Source organism: Ixodes scapularis, unplaced genomic scaffold (genome assembly GCF_016920785.2).
Source record: "Ixodes scapularis isolate PalLabHiFi unplaced genomic scaffold, ASM1692078v2 PGA_scaffold0__279_contigs__length_252992795, whole genome shotgun sequence".
NCBI lineage: Eukaryota > Metazoa > Arthropoda > Arachnida > Ixodida > Ixodidae > Ixodes > Ixodes scapularis.
This window is the reverse complement of record NW_024609835.1, coordinates 145,506,545-145,520,340: the sequence shown is the minus strand read 5'-3', so window position 1 is coordinate 145,520,340 and position 13,796 is coordinate 145,506,545.

Below are 13,796 nucleotides of genomic sequence, written 5' to 3'. Positions count from 1 at the left end.
CCGAAGGTAATTCATTTAGACACTGCGGCACCGATGTAGGTTCTATAAATATTACTAAAACAATCTCGCGCATAATTACAATTTAATTGTTTAAGAATAAAGTAGTTAGCTAGGAGTAGGTACCGTAGTGTAATATGTCATATCTTACCCGTTATTATTGAAGTGTGTTGAGAAAAGTATAACAAGATATTGCCATCTTGGCTCTGAACGTAGATTGACGGGACACAAAAAACTCGGGCATCTCTATCGGTGAATCTATTGTTTTATGAGTTTCTTCACAAACATAGATATCACGTCATACTATCTGGTAGAAAAAATAAATAAAACTACGTGTCGTGTAAAACAATATTCAAGCGTTCCCGAAAACCGATCTCAATCATAACTAATGACGGCAGAATGATAGCACCAAAAACTAACTTCATTTCGACGCTCGCTGCAAAAACAAATGAAAATAAAGAAAGACGTTCCAATGCTTTCTTTGAGCATCCCAACGAACTTGGTTTTTGTGAAATTCGACAGTCAGTCAAGCGGACAGGCCACCCACTGCGGCGACTCCTCACAATCGATGGCTCCCTTAGCGAAGACAAAGGAGATAACACCTAAAATAAAAACTAAGCATATAGAAATGGCGATGAAACTTTAAAAAATAATTGACGTGCTCCGTCTTTTATTTTATTAATTCCTCTACAAAAAAAAAAAGCACTAGAGAAGAACTGTCAATATGAAAGGCTGGTATAACGAATACTCAAATATAGAGAGGCACAAGCGAACCTTTCGCAGTAAAACAAACCGGAAAAATGGCACCTGCGGCAGCTCAAACTATTATTGAATATGCACTGAACGGTTAGTTTTACAGCGTGAAATTTCAAGGTGTAGTTCTCCTCCTTTAAGAAGTTAGGGCAAATAACTTATCAAAGTCAAGGTTGAGTTCGCAGATGACCGAGTTAGCGACGCTATTTACTTCCGGCGCCATCTTCCGATAGTCGAAGCGAGAAGTCGTTGTCTACTCACTACTCCTGCCAGGAGATGGCGCCACAAGTAAAGAGCGTCGCTTACTCGGGCGCCTGCAAATGCACGGAACATTGCCTTTGCGGAGTTTTTTGCTCTAAATTTTTTTACGGAAAGAGAACTATGTCTGAAATGTTTATACGATAAAAATGACCCGTTTTGTGCACATTAGGCGAAAGTTCGAGCTTTCTTTGTGCTGGCGGCGATTTTTGCGGCTGGTTTTACAGCGGAAAGTTCGCTTGGAGCGCAGCTAATATAAGGACCCAGGTGCCTGTCAGACCGCACCGAAGTGTCGGAAGAAAAAAAACACCTTTAGTCAAGACGAAAGTGATATAAACGTTTTAACGGTGTAGTGGAAAAACGACAATATCGAGAGAGATTTAAGCTATGAGTTTCAGGGAGGCCACAGGAAAATCCAGTAGCAAGGTGACAAAAAAGCCCTTGGGGAAAGAGGGAAGTGTCCGACGTTTAAATAAAAATATGAATCACTTAAAAAAAAAAAAAAAAAGAAAACAGGAGGAAAACGCCAATGTGTGCGCAACTAGATAGGAGGATAGGAACGGTGGGAAAAATTTATTACAACAACCGAAACAAAAATCAGATGCTTTGAAACATAAGGAAATGGCAAAAAATGATAAAGGACAAAGCATGGAAAGAAATTCGGTAAAAAAAAAAGGGAACTCAAATAACAAGTACAATCTACAATCAAACAAGAAAGATAAAAAGTGAGCGAGGGATACTGGATAGGTTTTTAAATAAAACTAATACCACAGATTCCGCGCACGTAGAAGTAAACGAGTGATACTGAAGGATTTCAGTAGATCATGTGGAACGTCAATGCTTTCTGCTGGAAAATATTTATTGCTGCTTTAGAGTAACCATCTACCTGCTTGATAGAGCACGTAATCCATGTGGAGAAACTGTGCCTCCTATTCAACAATCGGAAGACAACCTCGGCTTTTGGAGCGGGCCAAAGGCCGGCCTCCTCATAAGAGAACGACAAAACAGGCGGCCTCTAGTAAGACAGGCGAATTCTTAGTGGCCGTGTGCTGTTCTCTGTCGAGCCTTAAGAAACAAGGCGCGTTCCCTTTTTTTGATATTGAAGCAAACAAAAAGACAGATCTTTTTTTTTTTTTTCTTTGATAACAAGACTTTAATTAATATTCCCAAGCTGAGGATCGCACGGCGGAGTTGAAAAAAACGCGTCACGCTGTCGTGGAACGATGTCGATTTGATCATTGCATGATCTAACCAAGACTACATTGTTCACCCCATACCTTTTTTTAATAATGTTAGATGGCATGCAGTCGTGCTTCTGGGCGAAACAGTGATATGTAATTTTCAGATCACATAGGGGGAGCAAACATTCAATAATGCTAGTACCGACCAACTCCCTTACCTCAGATAATGAAAACGTAAAACCTTCGAATCCATCTGACAATACTGAAAAACAGAACACGCTAGTAATAGTTCGAAGTTGATAACAAATAATAAGCACGCAATATTGTCCAATGTTTGAAGTGTGAACCGCTTGAAAAACACCTTCACCGATGAGTTTAAAACAGAGAAACAAACACATTCATTTCTGCTTTTTGGAAGCCGGGGCTGCGCAGTCTGGAACGTCTAAGATTATTATCGCAACATAGGGCTACAGCGCTATAGTAGAGAATGATACTATACATTCACAATGAACTTTCACTGACCAGGCCGCCGCCCGTCTACAGAGTATGGCTTCTGTCCGAATCCGACGATTTTTGGTGGAGCGAGATTTGCCACAATATGGCCCGTGTCTGGGTTCGCCGCTTCACCAAAACGACAAGTGAAACAAATTCGCGTTTATCCCTACAGCATAGTGGCAGAAGCGCGCTGCAGAAAAGGTGATCCCAATGCGCGCCGAAATGACCAGTGGAATTAGCCGTAATTTCGTACGCACTGCTGCCGATGTGTGGCAGGCTACTGCATCATACGCAACATAGCACCGGATAAACACCAAGTCTCAAACATTGCTTAAGAGATAAAAAAAAATACGCAACGGTTTAAATGCTCTGTAAGTTGACCGAGTAAAATAATATTCCTTGTGTCGAGCGACACACTTCTCCGAAATACCAGCTTTCCTAAAACTAAGCGAAACTAAGCAGCCCTGGCGTTTTGTTGAGAGTGAGAACGTTTGTCTGCCCTTTGTCCCAGAGCGGCTCAATCCAAGGAAGCGCAAGTCTATTTTACGTAGAGAACTGTAATGAAAAATCGATCGATTGCCACCGCCAATCAAATTGTTGGCAGTGCTCATTATACTCGTACTCTCAGCACAATGAAGCACCAGTGTCCAGAAGATATGTTAATTCGTCATCCCAGCCTCTCTGAACATGTCGCCATGGTATGCTATTACGCAAACGATGGCAGTTGTATGACACATTAAACCAGCGTACGAAAATGTATAAATCTTTGCGTATTTCTCAATTAGCCCAGGCACTTGAAACCTATTAGAAAAAACTTTCACCCAACACTTGCCACCTGGGGCACGCATGGACCCCCAGTATAAGCTACTTATGACTTGAGGAGAAATAAGTTCGATTAAACCTGTAATACACCATTTATTTTCTGCATATTATTTTGTAGAGCTGGTGGTATGACCTACTTTTCATAAGAAAATATATACTGTCGCACAATGTTTAAAGCGGCAGATTTGTAGGCTTAACCACGCGCAAGGTCACGTAAACAAGGTCCCGAAACGCCCGCGGCTGAAGCGATGGTGGCTGAAGCGCTCGTGGTTGAAGCGTATATGGTTGATGCGACGGTGGCTGATGCACCCGTGGCTCATGCTCCCTTGGCTGAAGTGGTGGTCGCGTAAGCTGTTAATTAAGCGTCGGTCACGTAAGCGCCAGTCGTGTAAGCTCGTAAGCGCCGGTAGTTGAAGCTGACATCACCCGGCGTCCTTGACGTCGCCCTCGACGTCATCCTCGACGTCGTCCTTCAGATCGTCCTAGAATTCGTCCTAGACGTTGCCTCTGACGTTGTTCTTTAAAGCGTCGTTCTCGACGCCTTCGAAGACGCCTCGAAGTCTTACTAGACGCCGTCCTTGAAGTCGTTCTACTCTCTAAAAGAAAAAGGTTTCACAGCACACCCTTTTGTCCCCAAATTTCAATTCGACGTACAGCACACTATAGTCGAACAGACGGCCTCAAATTCTACAAAGGACTTGATAACAGTGCGATATAACTCTTTCAATATCTCAAATAGGTATTAAAGAATACAGAAAGAAAACACTGACGTTTTGCAATAAGACCAAAAAAATACTGATTTTTGTTTTAGTTGGTAACACATACATTAGCTATTTTAATAAGTTCTACTACACGGCTATCAAGCCTCTCGTGAAAGTCAGTACCGTCAGATCGCCGTCAGTGCGCTGTACGTCGAACTGAAGTTTTGGGGTGTATTATATGAGACAGAGGGTGTAGAATACACCCTTTTTTCTGAGAGGGCAGAGTTGGTCCTAGAGGTCATCCTAGACGTCGTTTTTGACGTCATCCTCTAGGACGTCGTCGTTGACAATTTCCTGTGCTAACTGTTTTCACTCATAATATTTATGTAAACATTTTATCGGGTTTGGTCGAATGAACAAAGCTGCAACTCATTTTTTTAATGTTATTTGTGTTAAGGTGTTAAGGGAGGAGCAGCAACGGATATGCGCCAACCACTTTAATAGTTTCACACATCGCGGACTAAAGGCGCTTGCAAGCAGGGCATCTCACCGCCCCTATTGGCGATTCTAGCGAAATGGACGCCGCGTAGCGGCAACGCCGAGACGCTTAAAAGAGGTGGTCGTCTCGAATCTGTCGTCTGCTACCGCTGCTTCGTTCTCGTAGGCAGCATAAAAACAAACATCGTTTCCAGTAGTTATTTTTATGCTTCCGCCGTGTCATTCCTGCGCATTGACTAGAAGGTTTCTACCGTCGAAAAATCACTTTGCTCTCATATGTAACACGGATTTTACGTTGCGGTGCAAGAAATTTATGGTGGTCCGTGAGCTTTACGACGAAAACGACCTAATTTCGTCCGCCATTTTTCCTGACAAGCGCGCCCCCTTTAGTTCGCTGGAGTCGCAAATATCTTTGCTGGTGCAGTCAACTACACTATGCCACTCTGTTAAGGCGATCACGATTTGGGTGCGTTTCTGCATTTAACACAAACGGGATATTTGTGGACACCGAACTTAAGAACTGAAGTGGCTGCCCTCAGAGTACTTTTCGTCGTACTGGTTATTATTAATATGGCAATTTTTCAGCTCAAAGAATAAAAAAAAATTAGACTTTTACAATTTTCTGTAACGCCAAATTATAGCACAGCTCTTGATGAGGAGAAGGAAAGGGTACGGAGTGCAGGGTATGCCCGTCTTCCTTCCCCGCAATAATTTTGCGGGAAAATTTTACCGACGTGATGTCCCACGTGTCGTCACACGTGACGTCAGGAGGGTAAATTTAGCGGGAATATTGCCGCGCGCGCAACCGGCCAAGTAGGCAGCGCGCGCGTGGCGAGCCAGAGTCAGTCTCGCCCCTGCGCTCGATCCTGCGGTTTCGCCGACATCGACGCCCGCGACGCTCTGCTGTTTCCTTCTGTTTCCTTTTGTTTTGGGCACAAGTTTGCCCCATTAAACGCTCAGATTCTTCAGTTATCTTTGCCTCATCAATCGTCATTCGTGATATTTTGGTCGAGGTGCGGGGTACCGCATGCCCATGCAGCGTTCCCCTCCAAGGGCCCGCAGTGCAAGTCCGATTCCCGGCTCCGTGAGAAGACCACTCAACGCGAAACCTGAAACTCGGACCAGCCGCCGCACCAAGGGAGAGGATAATGTATACGGTTTGCTGCTGGACAAGCCCAAGCCGAAGAAGACGACGATGGCCAACCAGTCGCAAGCTCCCGCTGCTTCTCCCTACATCCCCGTCGCACCGCGGACGGCTGCCCCCTTCTACGGTGAACTCTACGAAGACGTCGAAGACTGGATTGACCAGTATGATTGCGTTGTTTGCCACAATGGATGGACCGACGAGCAGCGCCTGCACGACATCTACTTTTCGCTTGAGTGGACCGCCAAGCACTGGTACGAGAACCATGAGTCCTCTTTGAGGCGTGGGACATTTTCAAACCCGATCTGAAGGCTAAATTTGTCAACCATCACCGCCGATAGAGAGTCGAGGACCTACTGCGAACCAGGACCCAGGGCCCCAATGAGAGCGTCACCGGCTTCGTAGAGGACGTTCTGCGCCTGAGCGCCCGCGCCGACCCTCGGGCTACAGAAGAGAAGCTACGAATCCTCATGCGCGGGGTGAGAGACGACATCTTCCGAGGCCTCGTCCGCAACCCGCCGGCAACCGTCGACGCCTTCGTCACCGAGGCGACAAACATCGAGCGCGCCCTCCAAGCGCGCGCTTCCCACTACCGGTGGCAGCCAAGCGTCACTGCAACCGCGCTGCTTAGCGGCGAAAACGCTCCTGGTACGGACATGCGCGAAATTATCCGGGAGGTCGTCCGGGAGGAACTGCGAAGGTTGCTGCCAACCACCATCCGTCCGCCAACCCTTTCCATCGCCGAGGCTGTCCGAGAAGAAGTGCATCGGGCGCTCCAACCAGAGGTTACCGTCACCACGGTGGCACCGGAGGAACCGTCGTTGAGCTACGCCGCCATGGCCCGACGGCCGCCGCAAGCTTCCCACCAGGCCACGGCGCCACCCCGACGAGACCCTCCGATGCCGCAGTCCCGACGCCAGAAAGATCAGCCGCACGTTCACCCAGAGTGACCTGCGCCGAGGAAGACAGACGTCTGGAGGACGGCCGACCGACGCCCGCTGTGTTACCACTGCGGGGAGGCTGACCATGTGTACCGCCGATGCACATACCGACGACTCGGGCTGCGCGGATTCCACCCAAACGACCCGCGCCCGCGGTATGGTGAACGCCCTCGGGAGATCGACGAGTACCTGCGACGACCTCAGTCCCCCGAGCCTGCGTCCCGCCGAGAGTTCCGATCCCCTTCGCCGCGACGTCCAGCTTCGCCGATGCACCGACCCCGACGTGAAAGCCTGTCGCTCCTCGCTCCTCGCCGGGGAAACTAGGCACGGCAACCCCTGGAGGTAGAGTTGCCGAGGACGACCGACGTAAAGAGCCTCAAAGAACGACGGAGCGCTCCCACTCTCCCAACACTACTCATCACAACGACGCTCCTGCATCGGTGTCCAACAACCTAAACGTTGTTATCGACGACCTCGACGCATCGGCACTCCTGGACACCGAAGCAGACTACTCAGTCTTGAGTGGGAGGCTCTCCCGCCGCCTTCGAAAGGTCATGACGCCGTGGGATGGACCTCAAATACGAACCGCCGGAGGGCACCTCATCACACCAGTCGGGAGATGCACTGCTCGCGTTGAGATCCACGATGAGACGTGCCCTGTGGAGTTCGTCGTTCTGCAAGACTGCTCGAGGGACCTCATCCTCGGAATGGACTTTTTTTGCGAGTATGGCGCCGTCATCGACCTCGCGGCAAACCAGTTGACGCTGCGAAAGCCTGTCCTGCCGCCGGCGGTGACCAACACGACGTCAACCGCTATCCGAGATATCGCCGACCATGTGAACCTACCGCCGCGGTCGAGTGTTTTCGTCACCGTTATAACCGACACAGCCATGCACGGTGAAGCTCTTCTGGAAGGCAGCGTCCAACTGCTCCTCCAAAAAGGAATTGGTGTCGCACAAGGCGTAACGGATCTCCAAGAAGGACGTACAACTGTTCTTGTGACCAACTTTCGAGAGGAGTCGCAGCACCTAACGAAGGGTACCACCGTGGGCCACGTCGAGGAGCTTCAGGCGCCAGCCGTGGTCACCGCAATCTCCGAAGAAACCTCGTCGCCACAGCAGAAGAGCACGACGCCGCCGCCGCTCGACATCGACCCAGAGCTCCCAGCTCCGAAGCGTCGGCAACTGGTTGATCTCTTTGCCGAATACAGTGACTGTTTGGCCACGACATCGAAAGTGCACCAAACACCAATGGCGAAACATCGCATTATTACCGACGACGACGCACTCCCTGTCCACAAGTCGCCGTATCGAGTCTCCTTAAAGGAAAGGAAAGTGATTCAAGATCAAGTCCAGGAGATGCTCAACGACGACATCATTCAACCCTCAAGAAGTCCATGGGCGTCCCCGGTCGTGCTTGCAAAGAAGAAGGACGGAACCCTGCGGTTCTGCGTGGACTATCGTCGACTGAACGCTGTGACGAAGAAGGACGTTTATCCGCTCCCCCACATCGACGATACGTTATACCGACTGCGCCACTCTCGATATTTTTCGTCAATGGACCTGAAGAGTGGTTACTGGCAGATTGAAGTCGACGAACGTGACCGGGAGAAAACTGCCTTCGTCACTCCCGACGGACTGTACGACTTCAAAGTAATGCCGTTCGGACTTTGTACAGCACCAGCCCCATTCCAGCGCGTCATGGACACCGTGCTGGCAGGTCTGAAATGGCAGAGCTGGCTCGTCTCCCTGGACGATGCCGTAGTATTCTCACGAGATTTCGACGAACACCTCAGACGACTTCGAGCCGTGCTTCAAGCCATCAGGACCGCCGGTCTGTCACTCAAGCCAACAAATTGTCGGTTCGCCTATGGGGAACTAAAGTTCCTTGGCCACGTCGTGAACAACCAAGGTTTTCTACCTGACCCCAAGAAGACCGGCGCCGTAGCTGCATTTACGCCACCGGCTGACAAGAAGGCCGTGAGAAGATTTCTCGGACTCTGTGCCTACTACAGGCGCTTTGTTCGAGACTTCGCCAAGCTGTCCGCTCCGCTGAGACACCTCACGAAGGACGCTGTAAAGTTCGAGTGAACAGAAGAACACCAAAGGTCATTCGACGAGCTCAAACGAAGACTCCAGACGCCCCCGATTCGTGGCCATTTCGATCAGTCTGCTGAAGCCGAGATCCACACCGATGCCAGTAACACCGGACTGGGTGCGATACTAGTTCAAATGCAGGACGCCGCAGAGCGAGTCATCGAATACGCAAGTCGGACGCTGTCTAACGCGGAGCTGAACTATTCAACTACTGAAAAGGAGTGCCTCGCTGTCATTTGGGCAATAACAAAGTTTCGCTCATATTTATATGGAAGTCCTTTTCCCGTGGTCACAAACCACCACTCGCTCTGCTGGCTGGCGTATCTGAAGGACCCCTCCGGACGCCTCGCCCGGTGGAGCCTACGACTGCAGGAGTTCGACATGACCGTGGTGTACAAATCCGGCCGGAAGCATAATGACGCCGACTGCTTGTCAAAGGCCCCAGTCGAGGCCGGTCCTTCCTGCACCAAAGAGGACGACGATGAGTGCTTCCTCGGCGCTCTGGATGTCAGCGACATGGCACCACTCCAACGAGACGACCCTGAGCTGCGAGCACTTATCGAGCACCTAGAGGGACAAGGAATCGCCGTTCCCTGCGGTTTTGTACGAACACTGCCAACCTGCGTGGCTGTTGGCTGTTGTTGGTCCATTCCAGTCTTCGAGAAGAAATTTTCAAGCCTGCCACGATGACCCGACGGCGGGACACCTTGACTACAGCAGAACTCTTGCCAGGATACGCGAAAAATACTACTGGCCCAAGCTCGCGAAGAGAGTGCACCACTACACCCGATCTTGCCACGAGTGTCAACGACGAAAAAAACCACCGACGAGACCGGCAAGACTTCTTCAGCCTATTGCGCCGCCATCTGCTCCATTCCAGCAAATCGGAACGGACTTGCTTGGGCCATTTGAACCATCGACGCAAGGAAACCGATGGATAATCGTCGCAACCGATTATCTCACACGGTACGCCGAGACAAAAGTCCTTCCATCAGGAACGGCTGTTGAAGTCGCCAAGTCTTTCATCGAGTCTATTGTCCTCCGGAACGGCGCCCCCGAAGTCTTGATCCCAGACCGTGGATCCTCGTTCATGGCCCCGCTGACACAGGAAGTCCTTCGTCTCAGCCACACCAGCCATCGTCGCACCAGGGCGTAACACCCGCAGATCAACGGACTGAAGGAAAGACTCAACAAGACCATCGCCGACATGATCTTCATGTACGTCAACGGGAGCACAAGGCATGGGACGAGGTGTTGCCGTTCGTCACATTTGCCTACAACACGGCCGTGCAAGAGACCACCGGGGTTACTCCCTTTCAACTGGTTCATGGTCGCAAAGTAACGACAATGCTAGACGCAATGTTACCCCACGAACGGGTTGTCGACGGGAGCGACGATTCCCAGTTGGTTACCCAACGGGCAGAAGAAGTCCGTCAGCTCTCCAGACTCCGGATTAAAGCCCAACAACGTGTCGACACTGGCCGCTACAACCTTCGTCGTCGGGACGTCCACTTCCAGCCCGGAGACAGGGTGTGGGTGTGGACACCGATCCGCCGCCGTGGTCTCAGCGAGAAGCTCCTGAAGCGCTACTTTGGACCCTACAAAGTGCTTCGTCGACTCGGGGATCTGAACTACGAGGTGATGCGCGACGGAACAAGGACTTCATCACGCCGCCCTCCACGACCAGAGGTCGTCCACGTCGTGCGCATGAAGCTGTACTACGCTCGATAGGACAGTGGACCTTATGTATTCCAAATGACTCTTTAGTTTACCGTTCTTTTTGTTTGCTTTGTTTTGTTTTGTGCTGCATCGGGGCGATGCACTTTTTAAAGGGGGGAGTAATGTCGCGCGCGCAGCTGGCGAAGTAGGCAGCCCACGCGTGGCCTAATGGTTATCGCGCTTGTCTCCCACGCGGAAAGCCAGGGTTCGATTCCTGGGAGCGACGTTTCTTTTGTTTATTCCTGCAATTTAATGTTCTGGAAAATTCTAGAATCATGTTTGGCTTGTTCCAGGCGCGAATGTTCTACGCGTCGAGCCTTCTATGCCGATTATTCCACAAGCCCACGCGTGTACAAAAGGGGCTTCGCGTGGCGAGCGAGAGTCAGTCTCGCCCCTGCGCTCGATCCTGTGGTTTCGCCGGCATCGACGCCCGCGACGCTCTGCTGTTTCTTCCGGTTTCCTTTTCTTTTGGGCACAAGTTCGCCCCATTAAACGTTTAGTTTCTTCAGTTGTCTTTGCCTCATCAATCGTCCTTCGCGACAATATTTTTCCACCATATTTAGCGGAAAAATTTCCCCGCTACATATAGAGGGAATATTGGCAATATTAGATGCGTGCGACGTCACGTGACGTCACACGTGACGTCATACGTCAAGTGTTTCCTATATTAATGTCACACATGACATCACGTGTAACTTCACGAGGGTAACCCTTGTGCCCCTCATGAGGGTAACCCTTGTCAGGTTAACTGTCGTGATCCTTGTGAGGGTAGCCCTCGTGACCCTCGTGCCCCCTGTGAGGGTAACCGTTGTGACCCTCGTGAGTGTAACCCTCGTGAGGCTAACCCTCGTTACGCTCGTGAGGGTAACCTTCGTGAACCTCATGAGGGTAACCCTTTTCAGGTTAACTGTCGGGACCCTCATGAGGGTAACCCTCGTAACCCTCGTGACCCTCGTGAGGGTGACCGTTGTGACCCTCGTGAATGTAATCCTCGTGACCCTTGTGAGGGTAACCATCCCTACCCTCATGAACCTCGTGAGGGAAACCCTCGTAACACCTCGTGAGGGTAACCCCCGTGACCCTCATGAGAGTAACCCTCGTGACACTCGTGAGGGTAACCCTCCTAACCATCACCAGGGGTAGCCCTTGTGACGTGACACGTGACGTCACGTGTCACGTCATTATGCGAAACGTCCCATAGTACAACGTACAGTTGCGCCGGCCGCGACAGCGACGGCGCTCAATCCGGAAACGGGCGCCTAAGAGCTGCTCTCTAAAATACGTTTAGAAATCTCTGTAATGCGAAAGTAGAGCGCTGCTCCTGAAAAGGAGGGGCGGGTATGTCCTCCACCTCCTTCGCACCCTCCCCTCCTATTTTCCCGCTAAAGTTAGCGGGTTAAGTTTCCCCACTAAATTTAGCGGCGAAATTAACGTCACGTGACCTCAACACCAATTCAGCCTACCCGCTAGATTTAGCGTGGAAACTGACGTCTAATAAAGAAACGCGCGTGGTTACGCCGACGCCGACGGCGACGCCGCTCAACCCAGGAGTGGGCGACTAAGAGCTGCGCTCTAAAAATGAAAAACGTTCACAAATCTCTGTAACGCGAAATTATAGCGCAGCTCTTGAGGAGAAGGCGGGGAGGGTACGGAGTGTATTGTATGTTCATCCTCCTCCTCCGTACTCTCTCGACCTTCTCTTGCGCTCTACCTCTCCGCCTCCTCCTCTCCTCCACCCGTCCTCCTCCCCCTCCTCCTCTACTTAATTTTTTCCTCCGCATCCTCCTCCCCTCCTCCTTTCCCCCACTCCTTCTCCTCCTCCATACCCTCCCCTCCTCGCAGTTTCCCAGCAAAATTTAGCCGAAAAGGAAAAATTGATCCGACGTGACCTCAACACCAATTCAGTTTACCCGCTAAATTTCTTGGGGAAAATGATGCAACATGACTTGGTGTCACGCCACCTATGAACAAGTTCAGTTTCTCCGCTAGAGTTCGCGGGAAAATTGCCGTCACTTGACCTCCAACGTCAATTCGATTCCCGCTTCAATTTAGCGGGGAATTTAGTAGGAGGAGCAGAGCAGGAGGGGAATAGGGGGAGAGGAGGAGGGGAGGGTACGGAGGAGGAGAGGCATACCCTCCCCTCCTCCTCAAGAGCTGCGCACTAACTTCGCACCTTCAAACACTATTGGTCAATAATGGTTGATAATAAGATACTTTATTATAAACGCGTTTGTTCCTGCAAAAAATATAGAATTAGGCACTGACCAGTTTTAAAATATATACACGTGTGAAAGTGTACAATCATAGGCAAACAGGCTTCTCCTATTTTTTGTTTTTATCATTTGTAATCTCTCTATGCTACTCCAATACAATTTTCCAGTCAATAATATTCACCTTGGTTCTTCAACTTATTAAATATTAGGAGAGTGTACGGTTTTGTAAAATGGTTTACAGAATAGCATGTCACAGTAATAATACTAAAACCTAACTCTAATTTGGATTTTCCACATCTTCTCGGTAACTTTTGCAACAATATTGGGAACCGTTTTCTCAAGCAGCGCGTTATTTTGTATTTTTTTTTTCCTTTTTGCTGAAAGCTTTTGTACACACTGTTAAGTTCGGATTTAGAACAACCAACCCTCATTCGCCTCACCGCGCTGGAGAATTGATGTGTTGTACATTTGTCTTTTGTTGTATAATTTTCATGAAACGTCGCATAATTAGAAATATCAATCAGGTAGTAGCCTGCTCTTATGTGCCATTTCAAACAATTCAATTCAATTTTCAAGTTACGGTATTATCTTTCTTTTGAAGTTGGCGACTCGGGAACAGACGCCTCAGTTTTTCATTTTCGTGCTGATGTTCCCTTTCGCTTTTTTTTCTAACCAGGAGCTTTGATGACGCCTTCACATTTTCGCGGGCGAGAAGGCGCAGTGAATAGTAAATTTCATGTACAGATCGCTATCTAGCGCAGCTCGCTATTTAGCGCAGCTTGACTATACAAAGAAAACTCAATATGCTAATAATATTATGCAAACTCTCGCGGTGGGCTTAAAAGGCGAAGGTATATATCCAGGCTGAGAGAAGGAGTATTCACTCAAAGCTAATCTGAGGTTTAGAATATAAAAGGATCACTTTGAAGAAATTATTCTATAGGTATACTGCCGCCAGCGCAAGTTGAACCGAAAAAA